The following is a 6,101-nucleotide window of genomic DNA, read 5'->3' as shown; positions in this document are numbered from 1 at the left end:
TCTCACGTGCTCGTGTTCGACAATACTCAATTACACACTCTCTGACTGCAGTTCAATCACTCATTACCTACACATTGTCCCGTCACGTTGTGACCATCTTATATATACCAGACTACCTCCAATCTAATAATCTCCTTATTCGAATTTTTCTATGCACCTAAATAAAGGCAGTCGTTGAACTCAATGAACTAATGGTATGATATTATTTATGTATTCTATTTCTAACGCCAATTATTCAGTTTTTTATTATTCTTATTTTATTTTTAAATAAATTATACCACTTTAACAGAGTTGCACACGGTCTTGTGAAGTAAGAATTTTCACTTCTATTCACAGTAGATGACAATTGTTTGAGTGTTTAACGTTTCCGTAATTACATTTATAATAAAACTATTTAGAAATTTTGGGCTCCAGACTTCGGGCTAAGAACTTACTTTCTCCAGGGACATCATTTTACTGGTACAGTTTGTTTGTAATTAAATACAAAGCTACAGAATGGGCTATCTGTGCTCTGCCCACCACGGGTATCGAAACTCGGATTCTAGCTTTGTAAGTCCGCAGACATACCGCTGTGCCACTGGGGGCTACTGGTACAGAAATCGTGAGAAATAGTTTATACCATACTTTTTACAAGAAGGTTCATTGGTTTATTGTAACAATATTACTGAATTAATACCAATACTAGGAGCTGCAGTCTATGAACCAAGTGAGTGGTGATTGTTCATTGAATCCTCCAAAAGAAGTCTAAAACGTGTTCTCCTTCACCATGGTAACATATATGCATCTGTTCCTATTACTCACTCGGTTCACTTGAAGGAAACTTACGAAAATCTTGAACTTCTTCTTAGTAAGGTCAAATACAAAGATCATGGTTGGCTACTTTGTGGAGACTTAAAAGTCCTTTGTATGTTGTTGGATAAACAATCCGGTTATACAAAGTTTCCATGATTTTTGTGTGAATGGAACAGCAGAGCACGAAATCAGCACTGGATAAAGAAGCAATGACCACGCTGAGTCAGACTGATACCAGGATAGAAAAACATTGAACGTAAAAATTTGGTTGACACAAAGAAAGTCCTATTACCTCCACTTCACATAAAACTGGGCTTGATGAAACAGCTTATAAAGGCCTTAGACAAAGATGGCGACTGTTTTCAGTACCTATGTGGACAATTCCCAGCTCATTCAGAAGTGAAACTTAAAGAAAGGATTTTTGTTGGGCCTCAGATTAGGGAATTGACTTCGGATGAACAGTTCGAACGGACAATGAGGAAAGATGCGTGGATTGTCTTTAAAGATGTTATTGAAAAAATTTTAGGAAACAACAAGGACCCAAATTACGAAAATATTGTCAATAACATGCTCGATAAATTCAAAGAGTTTTGTTGTAATATGAGCTTGAAAATTCATTTCTTGCACTTACATACCATTTTCTCTGTCAGCAAAGAACAAGGGGAAATATTTCATCAAGACATCAGGGAAGGCGGAACAACAGCATGATAGCTGATTATTGCTGGTCATTGAAACGAGGTGCTCCAGATGCAATACATAAAAGAATAACCACAACACGTAATTTTGAGACTAAAAGACGTATATTTCACAAAATATCAAGATGGATGAGGATGCATATTCGTTTGACATCAATGTTCTTCCCTTTTCTTCAGTTTGTTTGCATTTTTGTTTATAATAATAAAAAACGTTCATTTTTGTAAATGAAATAATATTAATTTGATCTAAGTAAGAGTTTTTTCTCCCCGATTTGTAAAAAATCCTTATATAATAGAGAAATAAATATTATTTCCGAAATCTGCGTAGATGAATTATCGAAAATCCGTTATTAAAACCAAAACAACAAGTTTAAATTCGCAGATTTGTGCTACCTACCTTCGGTTATCTCCATAAACGTTAATGACGAACAACATTGATAGATGACGCCACTTCCGCATTGTGGTTATGGACAAGATTGTTTTTATCGCAAAGATACATAATGGGCTACTTGCATTCTATCGACCGCGGAGAATCGAACCCTGAATTTTAGCATTTTAAGTCTGCAACGTTACTAAGAGACATTACATAAATTAAAATCAATATTGTGCATGAACAGTAACAAGTAAAAATAAAAACGTTATCATTTCATTTAATAACTACTTTTATATCATTCCTGATACAAAATGAACTATCTGCGCTCTGTGCACCACAGAGATTCGAACGCTAGATTTAAGGATGTAAGTTCGTAAACTTACCGTTGACCCAGTAAGGATATCAAAAAATTAAATATTACGACTCCAAATTTATTAACGAGATATCTCTCTGAGCATCACTAATGTACTAAGATGTAGTTACAAAGGAAATTCAGTTCATTTTACAAATATAGATTATCATTAAATGCAGAAAAATATATAAATGATTAATTTTAGTAAAGAAAAGAAAGAATGATTATTAAATGACTTTAAGTCAAACTCTGTAAACATAGACAGCTGCGTGAACAAATATTTTAAATTCTGTAAAAGAAAGACAAAAAAGAAGATAAAATGATCAAGCGAAGAGAGGAACTGTTTTATCACATTGACTGTAAAAAAAAAGGAAGAGGATGAACATTTTATTTCACTAAAAAATAATTAATACAAAATGGAGTTATTTCTCTATTATTTGCACCCCGGTATGTCTGCGGACTTACAACGCTAGCAAGCGGGTTTCGATACCCATGATGGGCAGATCATAGATAGCCTATTGTGTATTTTTGTGCTTAACTTCAAACAAACTCTATTATTCATTTTAATATATTGTTGCGTCAGCGAGGTCACGTGACTAGTATCACGCCACCTCCTTCTAGAAATATCCTGTTCCTTCGTGAATTGTCGGGAGATTACTAGATTGGGGGTAGTCTGGTATATATAAGACCGGCCACGAAGCGACGGGGAGGTAATGAATAATTGAATGTATGCGAATAAAATATTGTTGGCCACGTGAGACGTGAGTTATAACGTTGTTATAGCGCGACTGTTGAAATTAAGTGTATCGTAAAGTTGTATTCGGAAAGAATAAACCAATTTTATTTAAGAAAGGACTTGTGTAGCTAAAGTTTCGTCGGAACGAATTTACGGAAAATTAACTAACGAACAGAGACGTAACAATATACATATGTGTTAACTTAACCACCTTTTTCTTTGACCACCATGACAAATTATTAAAAACACATGCGCATAATTTTTATATTAGTTAGTTTTAAAGTCCAGTTAACGGAGTAAACAAGATAACGAATAAGTTTGTGATGAGTTTTCTTATATCAATAGTAGTAATTAGTTCGCAATATTAAAAGGTTGTTCTATAGCCAACAACGAACCCAATATAAGATTTATTTGTATGTTTGTTTGTAATTAAGCACAAAGCTACACAATGGGCTACCTGTGCTCTGCCCACCACGGGTATCGAAAACCGGATTCTAGCGTTATAAGTCTGCAGACATACCGCTGTGGGGCCCAAATATCGGAAGCAAAGTATCCAACAAGAAAAAATATATTCGTAAATAATCAAAACATTGAGAAATATAAGTTGAACTGTATTGTAAAATGATATGAAATAAATGAATTAACAAAACTGATAATATTGTTGCGTCAGCGAGGTCACGTGACTAGTATCACGCCACTTCTTTCTCGAACCTTCGTGAATTGTCCTGAGCCAATGGAGGCATTGAACAACAACAAACTAAAAAAAAAATCAGGCCTCGCAATCGGGGGGTTCGAATTCTGTCACCGAACATGCTCGCCCTTTCAGCTTCGGGGCCATTATAATGTGACGATCAATCCAATTATTCTTTGATGATGTTGACTAGCTACCTTCCCTCTATTCTAACACTTCTAAATTAGGAATGACTAGCGCAGATAGCCCTCGAATAACTGCGCGAAATTCAACAAATAAGCAAACTTTAAAATCAATTATGTTTAGTGCTGATCTCCTGGCAACGCTTGTACTCTTTTCAAACAACTGAAAATGTCACCAAAATCCTCCTAAAGTTTATGCAAATGAAATCTGTAAGGTGAAAAAGAAACATTTTTTATTCTTAGCACACAAATCAATTTTTACTTAGTAAAGTATCCGGAAATTCGCAGACAAATTGTTAGTAGAAACACTTTGTTAATAAACCGTGTGTGTGTGTGTGTGTACAACAGACTTGTAAGTTCAGTTAATATATGTATTTGTTACAAGGTTGATCAAACTGACATACTTCGTTCTTTTGTATGAACAGTTCTAATTTTATCTATTAAGACATGTTTATCTCGTCAGTATTTCTGGCAATTCACGATAAACACGATTACCCAGTACCACCTGGTGTAAGGAACGAAACTTTCGAAGTGTAAACGGCGACCCATACACTTAATTACCCGAAGTCAGGTTCTATACAAAAACTAAAACGAAATAATTAGAAAATTAATGTCTCGTGATTCTTTTATTTCATCAGCTGCGTTGTGGTAACAAAATTATATTACAAAATATAAAATAACAACTTATAATAATAACTAAAAACGGGAGTAAATACGTATACCTTTTTCTTTGTTAAATTATACTATTAAATTATAACTTTTTTTTTTGGTTCCGGCTCCCTGAAGGTGAAAACGTCCATTTAAACAATTTCGTTAAATTCGACACTTAATACGTTCCACAAAAATAAATCATTATTATTATTACTTCAAAATTGAAGTTTAAATTAAATATTTGTTCAACAATATTAGTATTTGAAGAAATATTTTTGTTTTGTTGTTAGCACAAGTTACATGATGGACTATCCGTGCTATGCACACCACAGGTATTGAAACCCGGTTTTTAGCGTTATGAGCCTTCATCTTTACCACTAGAAACCGGGTTTCGATACCCGTGGTGGGCAGAGCACAGATAGCCCTTGTGTAGCTTTGTGCATAATTAAAAACAAACAGTTTATGTTAGCTTTACGGGAAACAACTAACGAGCTTCCACTGTGATTTATTGCTTTTGACGGGAGGATTACTGCTCCAGTGGGATAAAGTACGGCAATAAAATGAAAAGGAAACAGATGTGAAGAAGGTTAAGTGTTGAACCTGTTAAGATAAGTAACTTGGAACTATCTGGTCAATACTTTAGTTAGCGCAGAGGGTAAAAAACGTATTGTTCATCTCATTTCACGTTTTTCAACTTGTCATTTCACTGTACATTAACGATTTCTCGACAGTTATTGTTAGTGTAGAGAAAATAAGAAATAAAATATAAAGTGAACCCCACGTGAAGCAGAAGCCAACCAGACAGAAGCCAGTATGGAAGAAGATACGTCCTGTAAAATTGAGAAGTAAGATGAGATATTGACAAACGAGATTAGATGTTGACAACTAAGAAGGCATGTACAAGTAATACGATTTACCTATTAGCAACAAGACATATCGACAAGCAGATTGAATGTTGAGCTAAATAAAGGTAAAAGAAATGCACTTTTGGTTCTGAGGAAAACTCAGAATTGAATTTTCTAACTTCTAAAATAGGCTGTTGCGATTTTCATCCAGTTGTTGACAGAAACTATATATAATTACAAGCAATAATATCAAATTCGAAAGTTGTATCTTTTTTATTGGCTGAGATATCGATAAATTTGTCAAACCAAAGAGAGAAGCCCCTATTATCTTTGCTAACCCTCGAGCACCGGTGCGAAATAGGGTAATAGGACCTTAGATGAGGTACTGTTTATGTTAGCAGCACGAGTTTGGAGCAAAGGACCAGCAATGTCAATAGCTACTCTTTCAATTGGTGCACTGCTGTTGTCTCTCTTCTTGTTTCTTCCCCCCCCCCAACAACTTCTGTAATCTCTCTTCTTGTTTCTTTTCTTTTTCCTCCAAAAACTGCTGTAATATCTCTTCTTGTTTATTTTGCTGTTCGAGCTGCCACTGTTGCAGGTTTTCTTGTCACTGCTGTTGTCTCCCTTCTTGTTTCTCTCTTTTTCTTTTCTGTCCCACTTTCTGACAGCAATTTGTTACATATTTGCTCGTTTGTTAATTTCCTGTTAATTTCCGGTAAAAATTCTTTCCAAGGAACTTCGACGATACAAGTCCTTTCTTAATTAAAACTAGTTTATTCTTTCA

This window comes from Limulus polyphemus, unplaced genomic scaffold (genome assembly GCF_000517525.1).
Source record: "Limulus polyphemus unplaced genomic scaffold, Limulus_polyphemus-2.1.2 Scaffold6242, whole genome shotgun sequence".
Classification (NCBI taxonomy): Eukaryota; Metazoa; Arthropoda; class Merostomata; order Xiphosura; family Limulidae; genus Limulus; species Limulus polyphemus.
The sequence above is the reverse complement of the archived record's forward strand: the minus strand, read 5'-3'. Positions refer to the sequence as shown.